The sequence below is a fragment of the Dendrobates tinctorius genome, unplaced genomic scaffold (assembly GCF_039654945.1).
Source record: "Dendrobates tinctorius isolate UK_male_01 unplaced genomic scaffold, ASM3965494v1 ptg000211l, whole genome shotgun sequence".
Lineage (NCBI taxonomy): Eukaryota > Metazoa > Chordata > Amphibia > Anura > Dendrobatidae > Dendrobates > Dendrobates tinctorius.
Window position 1 is genome coordinate 30338753 of NW_027361878.1, and position 22513 is coordinate 30361265.

The 22513-nt window shown below is 43.8% G+C and overlaps 1 long non-coding RNA gene across 1 annotated transcript; it reads right to left on the minus strand.

The window, feature by feature from the left end:
• Positions 1-15271: 15271 nt before the first annotated feature.
• LOC141058181 (uncharacterized) lies at positions 15272-17473 on the minus strand. Its single transcript, XR_012222118.1, has 3 exons — positions 17320-17473; positions 17082-17232; positions 15272-16107 (listed from the first exon to the last, which is right to left on the minus strand). It is a non-coding gene; the product is annotated as an uncharacterized lncRNA (long non-coding RNA).
• Between the last annotated feature and the right edge of the window lie 5040 nt (positions 17474-22513).

The window sequence follows — 22513 nt, forward strand, 5'->3', positions numbered from 1 at the left end:
GGTAAGCGTGATATTATTATTTTGAAACATTTCTAAGTGTAACCGAGCTGGGGGGGTTGATTGGTGAAAGCCAGTGCAAGCTCTATTTAATCAAAATTGTAAGATGGTGGGCAGTTATATTTGGAATTCCCAATGATCCATATGCTTTCTTTTTGTAACATATTCAAAGGGGTTCTAGGTTTTTTATTGTTCCACATGAATGTGTTAATAGCTGTCTGGAGAGTGGTTAAATATGAGACCGATATAGGTGTTAAGCGTCAAGGTTCTCCCACTGCACAGGCGGAATCTCAAGAGACGTCAGTCCCAGCATCTTGCCCAGGCTAATGTTAGCCTTCTGGTTGCTACTCCAGGCTCAGCTATTGTACCATGCATGAGTCAGTGGCAAGCAGGCGCTCCTGGGTCTAAGTCGCGCTTTTCTCCTACTGAGCATGCCCGTGGGACGTCCTCATTGGAGGTCGGAGGTCACATGCTCAGGTCCTCTTGCAGCTCGGATTGGGCCATCAGGAAGGTCCCGGAAGGCTGCGTCTATGAAAGGATGGCCCGACCGCACGGCCGTGCGCTATTATAGAAAAAGATTAGACCATGTGGAGTCTGTTGTATGCATGTATGAATGTCTCTGGTGAATGACTCATTATGAAACCCCTACCCTTGGTACGCATGTGTTGTGTAGCATAGCCTGCTAGTGCCCAGGAGGAGGTCCAGGTAGAGGCAGAGTCAGAGACTGGCATCAGCATCCACCGGTGGCTTTGTCTGTACGCCACGGTGCACATAGTCTGCACTCCTCGGTGGTCAGCGTTCATTAGGGGTGTCCGCAGGTGCGGCGCCGCATGCTCAGTAGGTCTAGAGGGACTCAGACCTCGTGTCCTTGGGGCTGAGTTCTGTTCTGTGACCACAAACTGAGCGCTCTCTTGCCGAGCGCTGTTAGTTTAACAGACTCCTGCATTCATGTTCTGCGGTACTGTGGCTCTGTGATGTAACAGAGTCTGCTCCTGTTCACACCGAGTGATGTTAACCCTTGTGAGACCTTATGTATACCGCTATATACATCCGCCATTACCAAGCAGCAGTTTATCACCTCTGCACAGTGGCCCAGGCTGCGAACGCACCTTACTATCATTTTATTATTTGGTGCGTTCCGCCAGCCCTAACATTATATTAGCTCCCGGGTCTGGCTAGTAATGGCAGATGAGCAGCAACTATAGCGGTACATCCAGCAGCTGGAGGGTAGGTTGGCGTTTCTTGAGCGCACAACCACAGCCGTGGATGTTTTCGCAGTAGCTGCTCAGGCTGCTGGTGTGGCTGTAGCCACTTTATCCACTGCCACCCCTGTTCCAACATTTTCTCCCTCCCGCTGCCAGATAAGTTTTCTGGTGCTAGCCAGTCATGCAGGGGATTCGTGAGTCAGTGTGAAATACACCTTGAGCTCCCTGCAGCACGTTTCCCCTCAGAGCGGGCCAAGGTGGAATTCATAATATCCCTCTTGTCAGACAGAGCATTGGAGTGGGCCACGCCATTGTGGGAGCGTGTCGATCGTGCGGTGCAGAGTGCTTCACAGTTTCTGAGCACTCTGAAACAGGTCTTTTTGGGACCTCAAGTCACCCACGATACGGCACTCCAACTGCTGGCATCTACACAGGGTTCGTCCATGGTCAGCCATTTTGCTGTCCATTTCCGGACTCTGACTTCCGAGCTGGAGTGGCAGGATAAAGTCCTCATTCCCGTGTTTTCATTTTATTATTTGGTGCATTCCGCCAGCCCTAACAATAGGAAGGGGTATAGAGCTCAAGACATATAGAATTTTTGGTAGTGTGAAATTTTTTTAAGTGAAGTTTCTACCCCACCAAGGAGAGGTCTCTGTCCCCATAGGTGTCAATATTGTTAATAGTCTTAAGTAGGAAGTTAATATTAGTTGCTACCAATTTATTAAGATTATTGGTTATCGTGATGCCTAGGTGATTTCTTTATTAGCCCAATTGATGGCCGAGATCTCTTTTTTTAATCTGATCCTCATTAGTTTAATTGAATAATTCTTGATTTTTCTTCGCTAATTTTGAAATGTGAAAACTGTAGAGATCCACCAAATGAGTGGACGGGGATTAACTCGCTTTGTTGAGGTACTGAGGCACACAGGAACACTTTTGCTTAAAGTAACAGTCTGTGTGGTTTATTTCCTTCATAAACCAATGTCACAGGAACACAAGGCAAGCAGTCTTACATCAGACAGACGAGTTCTTAATGTCAATAGTAGAGCTTCGCTCTCTCAAGCCTGTGGGCACACAGGCTGTGCCATGTCCAGCACGCATGCAGCGTTATCATGTAAAGCATACAAAGTCTCTTACTGACCCCGGTCAGTGTTACTCATAGTTTATCCCTCACGGGTTATCAGGGAAGCGGCCGCACTGGGTTCACTGTTCCAGACAGTGCCTTGCTCACTAGGCCGTCTACAGTTCCAGAAGCCACAGCCGGGCAGTAGCTTCCCTACGGAGAGCTGTCACAGTCACAGACTCTACCAGGTCCGGGCCTTTCCATTTGCTTCCTAGGAAGTTCAGTCCCAGACACTTCCAACAAACACAGGCCTTGCGGGACCTTGCACTCTGACCAATCAGGATCAAAATACACAACCCATGTGATCAGACCTCAGTCACACTATATATCCCAAACCACCCCCATATGTGGGCAGTGTATGTGTGGCTAGCCGATCCCGCCCAGCTATCTGACTAGCCCTGTAAGCCGCCCTTATAGATAAACAACTCGTGGACTACAAGTCCCAGCATAACAATGCTATTTTGGCTTATAGCGCAGAGAACCTCTGCGACACATACTGGACATTTACAACCATGCCGGTCACTTTCACCATCAAGGAAATGCCCACATGCATATTCTGAGTCGCATATGCAGCGCGCCCTAGCTTTAACAGAGGTTACTGCACCACAAAATGTTGAGAAAGACTGTAGGACTTGATTTATTTCTGTCATAGAATCAATGTGGACTGTTAAAGTAAGAATAATGTAGTCAGCCAACATACTTATTTTGTATTGGCAAATTGGAGTTTCTAGGCCTTTAATTTTGTGGTTTTGTCTTATGTGTTGGTCAAGGGGCGAGGGGCTCCATTGCCATGATGAAAAGTAGTGGGGACAAGGGGCAGCCTTCCCTTGTACCATTTGAAGTGAAAAAGGGGGCAGAAACGTGATCATTTGAGAAAATTTTTTCTCTTGGATTAGAGTAGAGGGCCATGATGGGGAAAATTAGATTTATTGAACCCAAATTTGACCAGGGTTTGTCTCAGGACGTCCCAATCCAGACAGTCAAAAGCTTTCTCTGCATCAAGAGAAATGATTGTTGTAGGTTGTTTGGTGGAGTTGACTAGTTTGATTAAATTAATAATTATTCTACTACAGTCGGAAGAGTGACTACCCTTCACAAACCCGATCTGGTCACTGCTGATTGATGTAGGCAGAATCAGACCAAGCCTATTCACTAATATTTCTGCATAGATTTTAATATCAGAATTAATAAGAGATATGTGTTATGAATGAGTCACCGTAGGAGGCAAAAACAGAAATACTAGCTAAGTCCAGAAAACCAGAGAAGTTGGCAGCTATCGAATTGCAGACCCCCTGAACTTATCAACAACTAGCAGTAGCCGTGGGGGGTTCCTACGGTGCCCTAGACCCCTCGATCACAGCCGGAGAACTAAATAGCCTAAAGACAGAAAGGGAAATCTAAACTGCCCCAGAGCAGACCCCAAAGCAATAGGCAGCCCCCAACATGTAATGACGGTGAAGCAAGATGAAAAAACACTAACACAGAAAGATAGGCTGAGCAAATGATGGGGCCCAAGCTAACTAAATAGGACAGGATAGAAAAGCTGCTGTCTGCAATCCGCAAAAATCCTATCAAAACATAAGCCAACAGACTGATAGGGAAAAAAAGCCCTGAAGACGCTAGGCTTCAAAAAGACTATATCAGTACTCAGGCATTTTCTGAAGACAGAGCAAAAAGACAAAAAGGAATTCAGCTCACCCCCAGCAGGGAATGGCAGAAATCCAGGAAAACAAGGCAAAACAAAACCAAAACACAAATGCAAAAAGCAGAGCAGAAAACTTAGCTTTAGAGGAGCAGGAATCAGACTGGTCTCCTAGAATCCCTCAGAGAAATCACCAGCAAGGCAGAAGGGCGTCGGCTGCCTTATATCCAGTCAGCAATTCCCATCACCCAGTCATCATCTATCTGCTCAGGTGCTTGGTAATCAGCCTCACTACCTTCCTTCACCAAAAGAGGGAGTTCATCAGACCTCAATGGTGAAGGGGAAAATGAGCTCACAACAGATATGTGTCTGAAATTGGTGATATTTTCAGGATCTCTTTTGGGTTTCGGGATTAGTGCAATAGAAGCCTCTAACATTTCAGCGAGGAAAGTACCAGAGATTGAGGCTGTATTGAAAGTTTGTAAGTTTTGTAGTAATCATTACCAAATACGTCAGGACCTGGTGATTTTGACGATCTTAGCTGATTGATACATTCGTCTATTCAATTTTGAAGGGAGTGGATAGGGCTGACAGATCTGAGATTTTTGGTAGATGTATTGAAGAGATAGGAAGTTATGGCATCTTGATGAAATTGGGAAGATGTTTTTTGGGGGTTAATGTATAGTTTTTTGTAGAAATCTGCAAACTCATTAACTATATCCTGGGGAAGAGACAGTATGAAGCCAATTGTAGATTTTATTTTGTTTATTCTGTTATGGATTCACTTTTTCTTGATACGATTAGTCATAAACCTTGTAAGTTTGTTTAATGAGGTGTACATTTTGTATTTGGAAGATTTGACTGCCGCCTCATAGGATGATAAGATTAATATTCTTAGATCTTGTTTTAACTTTGAGATCTCCGTTTGTAAACTGAGAGAAGGGGAATTAAGGTTGATCTGAGTATTTATTTTATTTTTTAGAAGAGTTTGAATCTTTTTGATTTTTGCACTGTTTTCTTTTTTCTTGAGATGAGATTTAAATTCATAATGCCCTGATCACAGCTTAGTGGGCACACCAACTAGTAATGGGACTAATAGATTCGGAGTCGTTCTCTTTGAAATAGTGTTTAATTGAGGATTCAATGAAGTTTTTATGTGTGGGATTATTAATGATATTTGAGTTGCACTTCCAGAGGCCTTTATTATTTATTGGGGGTCCCAGAACAAGCTCTCCAACCACAGGTGAGTGATCGGAGATTGTTTTGTCTCTGATTGTGATTTTTTCAAATCTAGGCAATGCAAATACATCAGTGACTTCACGTCCCTCTCTTAGAGCTTGGATTGAATTGGTGAACTCGGTTATACCATATGAGTGTACATTATATCAAAATATGGGGTGTTTTGGGGAAATTTGATAAGATTTGGGACAGATGGAACTCTTCTCATCTTACTTTACTAGTGAGAAGTGGCTTAACGCCACCGTAAATGTTCTGGTTTATATTTTATGGCATCACATGGTGGTTAATATTGTATAACTGTTTCGACAGCAGGATAGTTGTAGTTTAAGAGTAATTTTTTGAGGCATGCACTATCAAACATATTAGGATGAATGATGTTTGATGCTCTTTGTTCATTTGTTTATTGGTTGATTACTTACATAATGATACACAGACTTGAATAATCAACACTGTACAGTTTATTGTGCAAACTTGTTCTCTTTTATGAATATTCTGGAAAATGTACATATATTATTCTGGCTACATATCAGTGTGTACATTCTTTTGTGTTAATAAACAAATGAAAAAAAAATACATCAGTGACAATCAAGTTGATTCTTGAGGCTGATTGATGGACCTCGGAAAAATGGGTATTTTCAATAAAAGCACTGACACACCTAAAGACATGAAAGAGCTCGTTCAGGAACAGCCAAGTGTTGAGGTCTCCGGATTGTGGTCTTTTTTTTGGAGGAAGAGTCCAAATTGCGGTCTGGGACTGAGTTAACCCCTTCACGACCAATGACGCCACATAGGCGTCATGAAACCTGGTACAAATCTGACCAGTGATGCCTATAGAATCATAGAATCGTAGAGTTGGAAGGGACCTCCTGGGCCATCTGGTCCAACCCCCTGCTCAAAGCAGGATTCGCTAAATCATCCCAGTCAGATGTCTGTCCAGCCTCTGTTTGAAGACTTCCATTGAAGGAGAACTCACCACTTCTCGTGGCAGCCTGTTCCACTCATTGATCACTCTAACTGTCAAAAAGTTTTTTCTAATATCTAATCTGTGCCTCCTCCCATTCAGTTTCATCCCATTGCTTCTAGTCTTTCCTCGTGCAAATGAGAATAAAGTTGATCCTTCTAAAATGTGACAGCCCTTTAGATATTTGTAGACAGCTATTAAGTCTCCTCTCAGTCTTCTCTTTTGCAAACTAAACATTCCCAAATCCTGCAACCTTTCCTCATAAGACAGGGTTTGCAGACCGGTCACCATTCTGGTCGCTCTTTTCTGAACTTGCTCCAGTTTGTTGATGTCTTTTTTAAAATGTGGTGCCCAAAACTGGACACAATATTCCAGATGAGGTCTGACCAAAGAGGAGTAGAGGGAAATAATGACTTCACGTGATCTAGACTGTATGCTTCTGTTAATACATCCTAGAATTGCATTTGCCTTTTTTGCTGCTGCATCACACTGTTGACTCATATTCAGTCTGTGATCTATTAGTATACCCAAGTCTTTTTCACATGTGCTGTCACTTAGCCCTATTCCTCCCATTCTATATCTGCTTTTTTCATTTTTATTGCCCAGATGTAGTACTTTGCATTTCTCCCTGTTAAAAACCATTCTGTTAGTTGCTGCCCACTTCTCCAGTTTATTTAAATCTTTTTGAATCCTCTCTCTCTCTTCTCTAGTATTAGCTATCCCTCATAGCTTTGTGTCATCAGCAAATTTAATCAGTTTACCCTCAATTCCTTCATCTAAATCGTTGATAAAGATGTTGAACAATACAGGGCCCAGGACAGAGCCCTGTGGTACCCCACTTGAGACATTCTTCCAACTGGATGTGCAGCCATTTACGACCACTCTTTGGGTCCGATCACTAAGCCAGTTATGAATCCACCTAACAGTTGCCTTGTCCATTCCATACTTAGTCATTTTTTCAATAAGGATTGTATGAGAGACTTTGTCAAATGCTTTGCTGAAGTCAAGATATACTATATCTACAGCATTTCCTTGATCCACCCAATCAGTGATACCATCATAGAAGGAAATAAAGTTAGTCTGACGTGACTTATTAGTTACAAACCCATGCTGACTCTGTTTAATCACTTCATTCTTATCCAGGTATTGACATACATGTTGTTTAATAATTTGTTCAAAGATCTTTCCTGGTATAGAAGTCAGACTCACCGGCCTATAGTTGCCTGGGTCCACCTTCTTCCCCTTTTTGAAGATAGGAACAACATTTGCTCTTCTCCAGTCTTCTGGCACTTCTCCTGTTCTCCAAGAATTTTCAAAGATTATGGAGAGGGGTTCAAAAATTTCTTCTGCTATCTCCTTCAGTACTCTTGGGTGTAATTCATCTGGACCTGGAGACTTGAATTCATTTAGGTTAGCTAAGTGTTTCCTCACTATCTTTCTGTTTATAGATATCCTGGATTCTTCTATTCCCTTAATAGGACAGTGAATAACAGTTGATGTTACATTTCCTTTCTGAGAGAAAACAGATGCAAAATAGGAATTTAAAAGTTCAGCCTTCTCAACATCCTGTCTTACCATTTCATCATTTTCATCCTGTAAAAATCCTATAGCATCTTTGACTTTTCTTTTACTTTTGACATATCCCCAAAATCCTTTAATATTGCTTTTGACATCTCTTGCAAGCCTCAATTCATTTTCAGCTTTAGATAATCTGATTTGTGCCCTGCAGGTTCTGCAGACAGCATTATATTCTTCTTTAGATATGCCTCCCTCTTTCCATTTTATAAACATTTTTTTCTTCCTTTTTAGCATGTGCTTAAGTTCTGTGTTCATCCATCCTGGTTTCCTTAAATGCTTCCTATTCTTCCCTCTTTTCGGAATTGTTAACAACTGTGCTTTGAGAATTTCATTTTTCAAGATTTCCCATCCTTCCTGGACATTTTTGTCTTTAAGGATATCCAGCCATTGGATCCCTCCAATTCTCTTTCTGAATCCCTTAAAATCTGCCTTTCTGAAATCTAACCTTGACGTCTGAGTCTTCACAGGTCTTCCGCCTCTAGTTATCCAAAATTCTAAAATAGCATGGTCGCTACCTCCTAGGGTCCCAGCCACTTTTACCTCCTCAACCATTTCCTCCCTGTTTATAAGGATTAGATCCAAGGTAGCAGTTCCCCTTGTTTTCTCCCTTACCTTTTGGAAGATAAAGTTGTCAGCAAGAGAGGATAAGAATTTCCTTGACCTGTTAGTTTTGCCTGAGAGAGATTCCCAACAAATGTCTGGATAGTTGAAATCTCCCATGACAACTATGTCATATTTTTTGGAGAACTTGGCCATTTGATGCATAAAGAGTTCATCCATATCTTCATTTTGCACAGGCGGCCTGTAGTAAATGCCTACAATGGTGTCCTTTCCATTGTTCTGTCCTTGTATTCTTACCCAAACAGTTTCCACAGAACTCCCAGTCTCTGAAGCTTCAATCTCTGTGCAGATATACGCGTTTCTAACATACAATGCGACACCCCCTCCTCGTTTATCAAGTCTGTTTCTTGCAAATAAGTTGTATCCTTCTAGTCTTGTATTCCAATCATGTGTATTGTCCCACCAAGTTTCAGTGATTCCGATGACATCATATTTCTTTTCCTGTGTTAGTAGTTCCAATTCTCCTTGTTTGTTGCCCATGCTTTGTGCATTAGTATAGAAACATTTTAGTTTGTGATTGGTTTCTCTTTCTCCAATATTTTTATTAATTAGATTCTTTCATCTTTGTTCTTCCTTTCCACTTCTAATAGCAGAGTTCTCAATAGCATTTGTCAGGTGTATGGCTTTTTCTGGTCTTTTGCTTCCCTTCCCATGTTTTTCTAGTTTAAAGCTCTCCTTACAAGTGTAGCAAGGCGACTTCCAAATACATGCTTTCCAGTCTTCGTAAGGTGCACCCCATCTCTAGCAAGTAGTCCATCGTATAAGTAGTTCACTCCGTGATCCAGAAATCCAAATCGTTGCTGACGGCACCATCGACGTAGCCAGTTGTTCACCTGCAGAATCTTATTCCACCTCCTTGTTCCTTGGCCATCCACTGGGAGGATGGAAGAGAAGACCACCTGCGCTCCCAGTTCTTTCACTTTCTTGCCTAAGTCTTCAAAGTCTCTGCAGATGTTTCCAGGTCGTTTCTTGCGGTGTCATTTGTCCCCACATGTAGTAGCAGGAATGGGTAGTCATCTGTAGGTCTGAAGAGTCCTGATATCCTGTCAGACACATCTTTAATTTTTGCACCTGGAAGACAGCACATTTCTCTTGAAGTTATATCCGGTCTGCAGATAGCGGCCTCTGTTCCTCTCAACAGGGAATCCCCCATGACCACCACTCTCCGTTTCTTCTTCACAACATTTTTCTTTCTCCATCCAGGAGGACTCTGAAGGCGTACAAGGTTGCTGTTTGTTGGCAAAGTCTTATCCTGATGTATTTCTTCATCGTTTTCCTGCGTGAGAGCCTGGTACTGGTTTCTGAGCAGTATGGGTGCTGACTGCCTCCTGATCCTCCTGCTTCTCTGGGTCACATGTCTCCATTCCTCTGTTTCTTCAGGTGCACTTCGAATTTCTTCTCTTTCTGTAACATGAAGAGATAATTCTGCTCTGTCCAAAAACTCTTCACCTTCCTTAATGATCTTCAACGTAGCTAACCTCTCTTCGAGATTTTGCAACTTTTCCTCCAACAGGGACACAAGCTTGCATTTGTGGCATGTGAAGTTTGGCTTTTCCACTGGTAAATCTGTGAACATGTAGCAAGAAATGCAGCTCACCAAATGGCTCCTGGCCTCTTCCATCTTGAGATTTCTTAAAAACGATGAAAGATGAGCCAATTTCCTCTTTTCAGCTGCAACGGCCAAAACCCAGTGATCGTTGAGCTCGCGGAGACTCTTCACTTATCCCAGAAGGCACTGGGAATATGCAAATGATCTCCTCAAGACTCTTCCCCTGGTTTTTCCGATTTCCTCTTTTCAGCTGCAACGGCCAAAACCCAGTGATCGTTGCGCTCGCGGAGACTCTTCACTTATCCCAGAAGGCACTGGGAATATGCAAATGATCTCCTCAAGATTCTTCCCCTGGTTTTTCCGATTTCCTCTTTTCAGCTGCAACGGCCAAAACCCAGTGATCGTTGAGCTCGCGGAGACTCTTCACTTATCCCAGAAGGCACTGGGAATATGCAAATGATCTCCTCAAGTCTCTTCCCCTGGTTTTTCCGATTTCCTCTTTTCAGCTGCAACGGCCAAAACCCAGTGATCGTTGAGCTCGCGGAGACTCTTCACTTATCCCAGAAGGCACTGGGAATATGCAAATGATCTCCTCAAGACTCTTCCCCTGGTGTCATGACTTTAAAGCCCCCCTGCGGGTCGGTGACCTAGGTCACTGAAAGGTCACCCGACCCGCAGATACAGGGGGGTTTGTTCTTCACCATAGGGGGCGTGGCTTCACCCCCACGTGACTACGATCGCTCTGATTGGCTGTTAAAAGTGAAACAGCCAATCAGATCGATAGTAATATTTCATCAGTGAAAATTGATGAAATATTACAATCCAGCCATGTCAGACGCTGCTGTAGCATCGGACATGGCTGGTAACAGCGATCCGACCCCCCCTGTTAACGGGGGCGATCTGCCCCCGCCACTGAATGACAGCGGCGATGTGCCGCCGCTGTCATCATCTCCCCCCGCCTTCCCTCCGCTCCCCCCCGGCTTCCGATCGCCCCTCCTCCCACCCCCCGGTACTCACCGAGTGCCATTATGGCTCCCGGTGTCCCGCGGTTCGGTTCCATGGGCGCCGCCATATTGGAAAATGGCGGGCGCATGCGCAGTGCACCCGCCAGCTACAATTTCCATTCATTCATTTTGATCACTGTGATAAACTCTCACAGTAATCAAAATAGAATGAAAAGTAAATAAACCCCCCATTTATCACCCCCATAGGCAGGATCAACTAATAAAATAAAGAAATTACTTTTATTTTTCCATTAGGGTTAGGGTTGGAAAGAGGGTTTGGGTTGGAAAGAGGGTTAGGGTGGGAAAGAGGGTTAGGGTTAGGGTTGGAAAGAGGGTTAGGGTTGGAATTAGGGTTAGGGTTGGAATTAGTTTTAGGATTAGGGATTAGGGTTATGGTTGGGATTAGGGTTAGGGGTGTGTTGGGGTTAGGGTTATGGTTAGGGTTGGGATTAGGGTTAGGGGTGTGTTGGGGTTAGGGTTGAAGTTAGAATTGTGGGGTTTCCACTGTTTAGGCACATCAGGGGGTCTCCAAGCGCGACATGGTGCAACCATGGATTCCAGCAAATTTTGCATTCAAAAAGTTAAACGGTGCTTCCTCCCTTCCAAGCCCCGACGTGTGCCCAAACAGTGGTTTACCCCAACATATGGGGTATCAGCGTATTCAGGAAAAATTGCACAACAACTTTGGGGGTCTAATTTCTCCTGCTATCCTTGGGAAAATAAAAAAATTGGGGGCTAAAAAAATATTTTTGTGGAAATTTTTTTTTTTTTATTTTCACGTCTCTGCGTTATAAACTTCTGTGAAGCACTTGGGGGTCCAAAGTGCTCACCAGGCATCTAGATAAGTTCCTTGGGAGGTCTAGTTTCCAAAATGGGGTCAGTTGTGGGGGGTTTCTATTGTTTAGGCACATCAGGGGCTCTGCAAACGTAACGACGAACGCAGACTATTCCATCAAAGTCTGCATTTCAAAACGTCACTACTTCCATTCTGAGCTCTTACGTGTGCCCAAACAGTGGTTCCCCCCCATATATGGGGCACCAGCGTACTCAGGACAAACTGTACAACAACTTTTGGGGTCCAATTTATCCTGCTACCCATGTGAAAAAAAAATTGCTGGCTAAAAATCTTTTTTTTTTTTGAGGAAAAAAAAGTATTTTTTATTTGTGAAGCGCTTGGGGGTTCAAGGTGCTCACCACACATCTAGATAAGTTCCTTGGGGGGTCTAGTCTCCAAAATTGGGTCACTTGTGGGGGGGTTCCACAGTTTAGGTACATCAGGGGCTCTGCAAATGTAACATGATGCCCGCAGAAAATTCCATCAAAGTCAGCATTTCAAAATGTCACTACTTCCCTTCCGAGCCCCAACGTGTACCCGGCTGTGTGCACACGCTGCGGATTTTGGTGCGTTTTTTTCATCATCGAAAACCGCACGTATCGTTGGAAAACGCAAGTGCGGTTTTTGGTGCGTTTTTTGCATTTTTGATGCGGTTTTTGGTGCGGTTTTCATGCGGTTTTCATGCGGCTTTTGAGTGCGGTTTTTGGTGCAGTTTTGACTGCGCTTTGCAAAGCAGACAACATACATAAAGTTATGGCAACTTGAATGAGGAAAAAAAAAGGTGATGTCATTTCCTTGGCCAACCCCCACCATTCTCCATTTTGCTAGCCAAAAGCAAGTATCAGCACAAACATCCAGCATTCAAGTGCCCAGTATAGTGCCCTGATGGCCGAGAACCAGATCACACAGCGGTGCCTGCTCCGCAGGCCATATCGAATCCTTTTGATGTGGTTTATGCTGCAAAACATTAATCGCCACAGAGAGGAGGTAAGGCTGGTTTCACCTTACGTTTTATTGTGCAGCACATCATGCGCTATAGGTCGCATCTGCAATGCTTCCCTATCGTTACCATGGCGGCCGCAGGGTATAGTGCTTGCATGCGTTAATCATCAGTTGCAATGCATTGGAGTACTATTGGCGTAGTACGCTGACAATCGCAGCATGCTGTCATTGGCACGGAGCGTAGGATACGGAGGAGAAATATACGCCTGGTGCGAGGGACCCCATAGAGAATCATTGGTCCGTGTCTAATGCGTGTTTTAAGCGCCTCTCACTCGTCCGTATTCCTCGCCAGGGTGGCTTAAGGTTTTTTACAAAATTGCTTCCGAACCACTCCTATGGTAGTGGCTAAATATTCAGCATCTCAATTTTTTTCATAATGGTGGCAAGAATTGTGCCATAGGAGTGGAAACCATCCTTTTAATTTACTGCTTTATGTGCGGATGGTACCCATGGTCTGGAGTAGTGGTTACTGTGTTCCAGACCAGGATAAATTAATCTGGTAACCAATATATATAAAAAAAAAACCACAGTGATATACTCATCCTCCGTCGGACTATGTGGTCCTTTGAGCCGCTCACCATGCTCACGGCATCTTCCGTTCAGTTGCCGTTTTGTCTAGTGGGGGACATTGTTTTTATTTTTTTGGGAACATGCTGTCTTTAGGACAGATGCAGAATAGGCAGCGGTGCGAGTTTCTTTAAGTTGTGCTGAAGTTTGGCCAGCTAATATGCTATGTGTGCACATTGCCTCTTTTTTTTTTCGTTACATTTATTTGTATTTTAGTTGCAGGAGCGACGAAGGAGGAAGAGGAACAGACGGATGTGGGTGCACCCGCTTGTAGCTGAGCGACAGGAGAAGGGGCATTTTTATGTCCTTTACCAAGATTTGAGGCGGTAAGTTCAAAATATCTTTAATCCGTCTCTTCAAATATTATCATTATGAATTTAAAATGTTTGTCATGATATCATTTCAGCTATCCGGACAAATTCATCTTGTTTTGTCGGCTGTCCATCCCGGCATTCGACCGATTGTTACATATATTGGCACCACATCTGACCTTTGCGGACACCATAATGAGGAAGGTGATCACTGCTGAGGAAAGGCTGCTCATCACCTTGCGGTAAGTATATATTTTTTGGTTTGTATGTGATTGAGGCTCTTTCACACGTCACTCACACATAGATGGACATGGATATCTTTTTAACATTTTTTCATGTAGTCTCTTAAATGGGAATATGTTAAACATGTTTAATTACTTGTTTTGCTAACGTTTCTAATATTGTTTTTCTTTTTCTTTGCAGATTTTTGGCCACAGGAGAGAGCTATACATCCCTACACCTCCAATTTAGAGTTGGTAAATCCACCATCTCTCAAATTGTGAGGTGCACATGTAACGTGATCTGGCAGAAATTGCAGCCCATGGTGATGCCTTCCCCAACCGAGGAGACTTGGCTGCAGGTCGCAGCAGGCTTTCAGTCTGTGGCCAATTTCCCAAACTGCATAGGTGCAGTTGATGGTAAACATGTGAGGGTTCAGCTATCAGGATCACGCTTCTTTAATTATAAGAAGTATTTTTCGGTGGTCCTGATGGCGGTGGCTGATGCACATTACAAATTTGTTGCCATTGACGTTGGTGCCTATGGTAGTACTGGGGATTCTCGGGTGTTGCGATCATCACAGATTGGTCAGCAAATTCTTCAAGATGGCGGAACGCTCCCAGCCCCAAGACCTTTGCCGGGTTCCACAGATCCAGTGCCCTTTGTGATGGTATCGGATGAGGCGTTTTCCTTAACGACAAGCCTGCTGCGCCCATACCCACGAAGGGGACTGGATGACCGGCGGAGGATTTTTAATTATCGGCTGAGTCGTGCACGCAGATATGTGGAATGCACCTTCGGGATCATGACTAGTCAGTGGAGGATCTTTCATACTGCCATCCAGTTGGATACAGACACCGTTGATGCTGTGATTAAGGCCTGCTGTGTACTCCATAACTATGCTCGGGAGTACAGCTCAGAAGTAGATTTGGAGTACCAGCAGCCACAATGTAATCAGCTGCGCAACGTGTGTCTGGGAAGACCATCCAACTCTGGTGTGCGTGTGAGAGAAACCTTTACTGACTATTTTATGAGTCCCGAAGGTGCCGTGCATTGGCAATACTCCTGTGCTGGTGTTGGGCAGCCTGACCAGCAGTGAAAGATGGAAGAACAGAGTGTCACAAAAGAAAGGACCACTCAAGTTGTAATGAAAAACTTTTTCAACATTTTTTAAAAAAAATTAGGTTGTATTAATCAGTAAAAACAATTCTGATTCTGTATTGACGGTGTGTGTTTCATTTATTTCACCTCATTTTGATTCTTCAAAGCCTACACACAGTACATTGGCTGGAAATCCTACAGTTTCTGCAGCATCAACCACCTTTTTGACCCTCCCGCCCATAGTCCTTTGATTCTCGACACATGACAGGCAGAGATCACTGCATTTACATTAATCTGTCCCAAAAAAAAACAACAAATTGTAAATACAATATTTTTTATTTTGAAAACAATATATAAATTCAAGGACATTGTTGGCATCGAAAAAATAGAAATACAGCCAAATATTATTACATTTGAACAACTCCAAAACGGATCTTTTTAAACAACACAAATTTTTGGGGGGATTATTGTGTTGAAGCGGGCAAGGTGTTCGAAACAGACAACATGTCTAATTATTGTAACAAATATTTTGTGCACCATTGACAGTAACAATTAGGGTAGATAATGGTACTCAGGGGTATACGGATAGTTGGCCTGGGAGCTGCCTGAGTCAGAAAAGTAATTGGTGTTATTTGTTGGCCTATACTCCGTTGGCCGCTGCTGTTGGGTGGGTGGTGTGGGTCGGAACAGGTTAAAAACGCCCATTAAAATATTAGTGTATGATGCTATGGGAGCAGGGTCCTGTAAAGCAGTGATTGACATCTGCACCATTGTCATTAATATAGACTGCCTCTCCGGTGTCAAGCTTCGAATTTTATTGGCAATTGTCATGCCGAAGAAATCAAATTCATCCTCGCTTGTGGTCTTTTTAATCAAATCTAGTGTATCCGAGGATGCCTTTAAGGTGGTGTCAATGTGTTTTTTTTTGGTTCTTTTCTTGCTCGGCTCTCCAGACACCGGAAAGGCAGTGGCTACACATGCTTCTGAGGAACCCAATGGTTCATCAGCTGCAGAAACAGATGTTCCTGCAGCTGATGAAGATGGGGCTACATCAGAAGGTGTGTTGCGACATGGTGCCGAGATGTCACCTGCCTCACAAGACCCTGCTCCATCTTCTGATTCATTGACGTTTTCAATTATGTTCCCTTGAGTGCTGTTGAGAGAAAAAAGAAAAACATGAGGATTAAAAATTACATATTTTATTCGGACAAACTGTTTGGCCAACTCCAAAAAAATTTCATGACAACTGCGGTGCCCCATTTTACATTGCATGATTATAACGCATGTTTGTATTTTACTCATTTGGAATCAGTGCGTGCTATATATACACAGTGCAAATTATCTTTGCTGTCAATCAGCGCCAACAAATGGCAGCGAAACATGCAGTATTGTTAGAAGCTGCTGCACATGTCAGAATTTATTGGAGCTTCACAAGCACTTTATAACGCATAGTGAAGATGTCCAATAGAGACCAAAAGTTCTTAGACATCTTTTCATTCAAAGACTTTTATGTATTTTCATTATAATGAAAATTGTAGAATCAGTACGAAGGGCTAAAAAGTATACAATGACAAAGCTGAACAGATGGACTTGCAATGCTTGTTTAACACCGTGTAGCATGGAGGAGGAGGTGTGATGCTGTGGGGGTGCTTTGCTGGTGAAACTGTTGTGGATTTAGAAATGTATGGCATTGTGAACCAGCATGGCTACCACGGAATCTTTAGGCGGCATGCTCTTACATCCGGTTTGCTGTTCGTTGGGACATAATTTGTGTAGTCAACAGGACAATGACCAGAAACACACCTCCAGCCTGTGTAAGGGCTATTTGACCAAGAAGTACACTGATGGGGTGCTACGCCAGATGACCTGGCCTCCACAGTTACCAGACCTGAACCCAAACAAGATGGTGTGGGTTGAGGTTGGCCCGCAGAGTGAAGTCAAACAAGTGCTAAGCATCTGTGTAAACTCCTTCAAGACAGGTGGAAGACAATTTCCAAGGAGTAACTGGAACCATCAGTGTGCTAAGCATTTCAGAAAATTAAAAAGATGTAAAATTTCTATATCCGAGAAGTAATTGAAATAAAGAAAACTGTTTGAATGCGGTATTTTTTTTTGGCGTAAACTTACCTTCGCAATGTCCGGCTGGTGATGAGAAACTGAAGTTCTTGGAAGTACGGAAATGTTCTGCTGGTTGGGGATGCGCCACTTTTTTGACAGCTGGCAATGAATTTATTAAACCTGTCCCGAACCGAACGCCAACGTTGTTTGACATCACTGTCTACAAAAGAAAGACAACAAGATTTTTACCACCTTTTTTGCTTTAATAACAAGTGATAACAAAAATAATCCTGAAAAAGTTAGTTACCAATTTGTGACTGTGTGGCTTTTGTAAAGGAGTGCCAGTCAGGGTACAGATCACTTAAAATTTTGCCCCAGCAATGATCCCTGTTGCCACGATCTTTGTACAGCCTGTCTGCCGGGTCCCAAAGGGCTGGGTAATCACGCACCTACACACAAATAGAAAATGGAATTAGGAACTATATCAGTTACACTAATAAAAATCTAAAAAACAAAAATTTACATATAAGCCCTAACAACTAATTTAGGTAGTGAGCACTGATATTGTATAGCTACTAAAAGTAGCCATACGTTAGCGGCTTCATATTTTTCGAATGTGAGTGAGGGGATAATACTCATTGCCTTTTCATAGGCTATTAATATCAACCCGCAGTTGTCTGCGTTTCCTTTCTGAGTGCAAACTTGTATGTAGATGCAACGTCCACCCTATATTTTGGTGCCAGAAATGCATAGCAGACAACTATGGGATGGTAAATGGAGGCTGGGTTGGGGTTCATAAACATGGCCTGTTTTGAGGCTCTGATTGGCCACAGTTGTATGCGTTTCTTTTCTGGCTGTAAAATTCCTGGGAGGCCTAAAATAATTTTGACATGGGGTCCCCCTATATTTTTGGCTCAGAAAGGCAAAGCAGACAGTTGTGGCCTAGGCCCCGTCACACTAAGCGACTTACCAGCGATCCCGACACCGATATCAAGGTGTCAGGATCGCTAGTAAGTCGCTATGTGCTCGCTGGTGAGCTGTTACACAGGCAGCTTCACCAGCGATCAGCACAGCGATGCCGAGCGGACGGCATCGCTGGCCACCCGTTAAAAATTGTATTAAAATACAAAATCTTTTTATTCTCACCTTCCGATGTCCCGCGCAGTCTTCCGGCCTCTCTTGACGCTACGGTACCAGTGATCCTTTGCGAGAATGACCGCGAGAATGTCACGGTCTCGCGGCAACGACGTCTTGCGCTCATTCGTGCAAAGGATCACTGTGACCGGAGCGTGGAGAGAGGCCGGAAGACTGCGCGGGACATTGGAAGGTGAGAATCACAATATTTTTTCGAGTTTTTTTTTTTTTTTTAAACCTGATCGCTGGTCTCCCGCCTGTCACACGCAGCGATGCGTGCTGACCAGTGGGAGACCATCGACCAAAGAAATGTCCATAGATTTCCCAGAGCGATCAGCGATACCGGCAGGGGTGCCGCTCGCTGAGCGCTCTCACACACAGCGATTTCGCTGGTGAGATCGCTGTTACGTCACAAAAGTTGTGACTCTGCAGCGATCTCGCAAACGAGATCGTGGCCTCTCAAGGCAGGGAACAGGGTATTTGTGGGAAGCTTATCTTGCTATTTTAAAAAATTACCAAAAACTAAACTTAATACGTGCTGTTCCCCCTATTTTTTTGGCCCACAAAGCCTATGCAGACAGCTGCAGGCTGATTACCAGGTGTTAAATATCTTGCCGCAGCTGTCTGCGTAGCCATTCAGGCTTTAAAAAAAGAGGGGGACCCCCCCAAAAAAATGACGTAGGAGTCCCCCATATTTTAGGGCCAGAAAGACTAAGCAGACAGCTGCGGGCTGATATTTCCAACCTGGGAAGGGGTTAATATCCATGTCCCCTTTCCCAGGCTATGAAGATCAGCCCACAGCTGTCTGCGTTGCCTTTCTGGCTCTAAAAAAAAGGGGGACCCCCCAAAAAAAAATGACGTAGGGGTCCCCCATATTTTAGGGCCAGAAAGACTAAGCAGACAGCTGCGGGCTGATATTTCCAACCTGGGAAGGGGTTAATATCCATGTCCCCTTTCCCAGGCTATGAAGATCAGCCCACAGCTGTCTGCGTTGCTTTTCTGGCTCTAAAAAAAAGGGGGACCCCCCAAAAAAAATGACGTAGGGGTCCCCCATATTTTAGGGCCAGAAAGACTAAGCAGACAGCTGCGGGCTGATATTTCCAACCTGGGAAGGGGTTAATATCCATGTCCCCTTTCCCAGGCTATGAAGATCAGCCCACAGCTGTCTGCGTTGCCTTTCTGGCTCTAAAAAAAAGGGGGACCCCCCCAAAAAAAAATGACGTAGGGGTCCCCCATATTTTAGGCCCAGAAAGGCTACGCAGACAGCTGCGGGCTGATATTCATAGCCGAGGAAGGGGTCATGGATATTGCCCCCCCTGGCTACAAATATCAGGCCGCAGCCGCCCAGAAATGGCGCATCAATAAGATGCGCCAATTCTGGCACTTAGCCCCTCTCTTCCCACTCCCGCACCACGTCGGCGGGATGTGGGGTAATAAAGGGGTTAATGTCACCTTTGATCGGTGACATTAAGCCCGGTTAATAATGGAGAGGCGTCAATTAGACGCCGATCCATTATTAATCCAATTATAAAGAATGGAAAAAAAACACACAGACACATTAAATAATAATTTTTATTCAAATAAAAACCACTGTTTTTGACAAAATTTTATTGCACGCTCAATCCATTTGGGATGCCATCGATCACCTAGAGAAAAAAAAAAACAAACCAACTAAGATACCTACCGTTCCGTCGCAGTCCATTTAAACGAGTGTCCCACGTCGATCAATCATGGAGAACAGTCACATCAGTAGATGTGACCATTCTCCATGTCACCAGAAACACACTGACAGGAGCTCTGCTCCTGCAGTGTGTAACTGCGCATGTGCCTACAGTTTACCAGAGTTAAGTGACTCCGGTAACCTCATTTACGGCACTGCTGCGTGGGAAAGGTCACACGCAGCAGAAGAGCCGTAAAGCGAGGTCCCGGAGCGGCCGAACACCGGAAAACTCGCCCGAATACTTCCGAGATCGCCGTGGGACCTTTGTTTTTTGTTTATTTTCTGCGGACATTTTATTTTTTGGGGGGAAAGGTTTTTTTTAAACTTTATTCAAGAACGAGGGGAGCGAGGGCTTCTGGGAACAAGATGGCGGGGCCTGGATGGTGAGTATACAGTATATGTTTTGTGTTGTATGTCATGTCATGTATGTTGTATGTAATGTCTGTTACATGTATGTTATGTGTTTTGTTACGTGTTTAGCACTGTACAATTGTGCTCGGTGGCCGCAGGGCCTACTCTTCCATCACATGGCCGGATGGGAGCAGCAGGCCCATGCGGCGATTGAGCACAATTGTCGCACTACCGTCGCATGGAGACGCACACAGACAGACACATACATATATACATACATACAAACATACATACATACCAAGTCTATCAAACGCCCCACGTCCATCTCCATGCGACGGTAGCTGTCCATCTTGCCAGAAATCTTGTCACTGCACACTATACTCCGCCCACACACTACACTTCCTCCCGCCTTGACATCATTTCCCCCCATTCCGCTGCGGTTTTTTGCACCCAATCCGCAGGAAAAAACGCAGATCTTTTTAGATCTGCGGTTTTTATGCGGATTTTACAAAGTCCATGAAGTCCTATGGGTGCGGAACCGCGGCAGAAACGCACAAAGAATTGACATGCTGCGGAAAATAAACCGCAGCTTTTCCGCGCGGTTTTTTCCGCAGCATGTGCACAGCGGTTTTGAATTCTCATAGAAAACAATTGTACTGTACACCGCAGCAGAAACTGCTGCGGATCCGCAGCGGCCAAAACCGCAGCGGAACCGCAGCAAAATCCGCAGCGTGTGCACACAGCCAAACAGTGGTTCCCCCCACATGTGGGGTACCAGCGTACTCAGGACAAACTGGACAACAACTTTTGGGGTCAAATTTATCCTGGTACCCTTGTGAAAATAAAAAATTGCGCACTAAAAAATAATTTTTTGAGGAAAAAAAAAATTTTTTATTTTCATGGCTCTGCGTTATATACTTTTGTAAAGCACTTGGGTGTTCAAAGTGCTCACCACACATCTAGATAAATTCCTTAGGGGGTCTAGTTTCCAAAATGGGGTCATTTGTGGGGGAGCTCCAATGTTTAGGCACACAGGGTCTCTCCAAACACGACATGGTGTCCGCTAACGATTAGAAGCCATTTGCATTTCAAAAAGTCAAATGGCGCTCCTTCTCTTCTGAGCCCTGCCATGTGCCCAAACAGTGGTTCCCCCCCACATATGGGGTACCAGCGTACTCAGGACAAACTGGAAAACAAGATTTATGGTCCAATTTCTCCTGTTAGCCTTGTGAAAATTAAAAGTAGTGTGCTAAAAATCATTTTTGAGGAAAAAAAATTATTTTTTATTTTCACTGCTCTGTGTTATAAACTTTTGTGAAGCACTTGGGGGTTCAAAGTGCTCACTACACATCTAGATAAGTTCGTTAGGGGGTCTAGTTTCCAAAATGGGGTCACTTGTGGGGGAGCTCCAATGTTTAGGTGCACAGGGGCTCTCCAAATGCGACATGGTGTCCGATAATGATTGGAGCTAATTTTCCATTCAAAAAGTCAAATGGTGCTCCTTCCCTTCCGGACCCTGCCGTGCGCTCAAACAGTGGTTTATGACCACATATGAGGTATCGGTGTACTCAGGAGAAATTGCTCAACAAATTTTAGGATCCATTTTATCCTGTTGCCCATGTGAAAATGAAAAAACTGAGGTTAAAAGAAAATTTTTATGAAAAAAAAGTACTTTTTTTTATTTACAGATCAATTTGTGAAGTACCTGGGGGTTCAAAGTGCTCACTATGCATCTAGATAAGTTCCTTGGGGGGTCTAGTTTCCAAAATGGGGTCACTTGTGGAGGAGCTCCAATGTTTATGCACACAGGGGCTCTCCAAACGTGACATGGCAACCGCTAAATATTCCAGCATATTTTCCATTCAAAAAGTCAAATGGCGCTCCTTCCCTTCTGAGCCCTGCCATGCACACAAACAGTGGTTTATGACCACATATGAGGTATCGTTGTACTCAGGAGAAATTGCCCAACAAATTTTAGGATCCATTTTATCCTGTTGCCCATGTGAAAATGAAAAAATTGATGCTAAAGGAAAATATTTGTTGGAAAAATTAAAATGTCCATTTTTTCTTTCCACGTTGCTTTAGTTCCTGTGAAACACCTGAAGGGTTAATAATCTTCTTGAATGTAGTTTTGAGTAGCTTGAGGGGTGCAGTTTTTAGAATGGTGTCACTTTTGGGTATTTTCTGCCACATAGACCCCTCAAAGTGACTTCAAATGTGAAGTGGTCCCTAAAAAAATGGTTTTGTAAATTTTATTGTAAAAATGAGAAATCGCTGGTCAACTTTTAACCCTTAT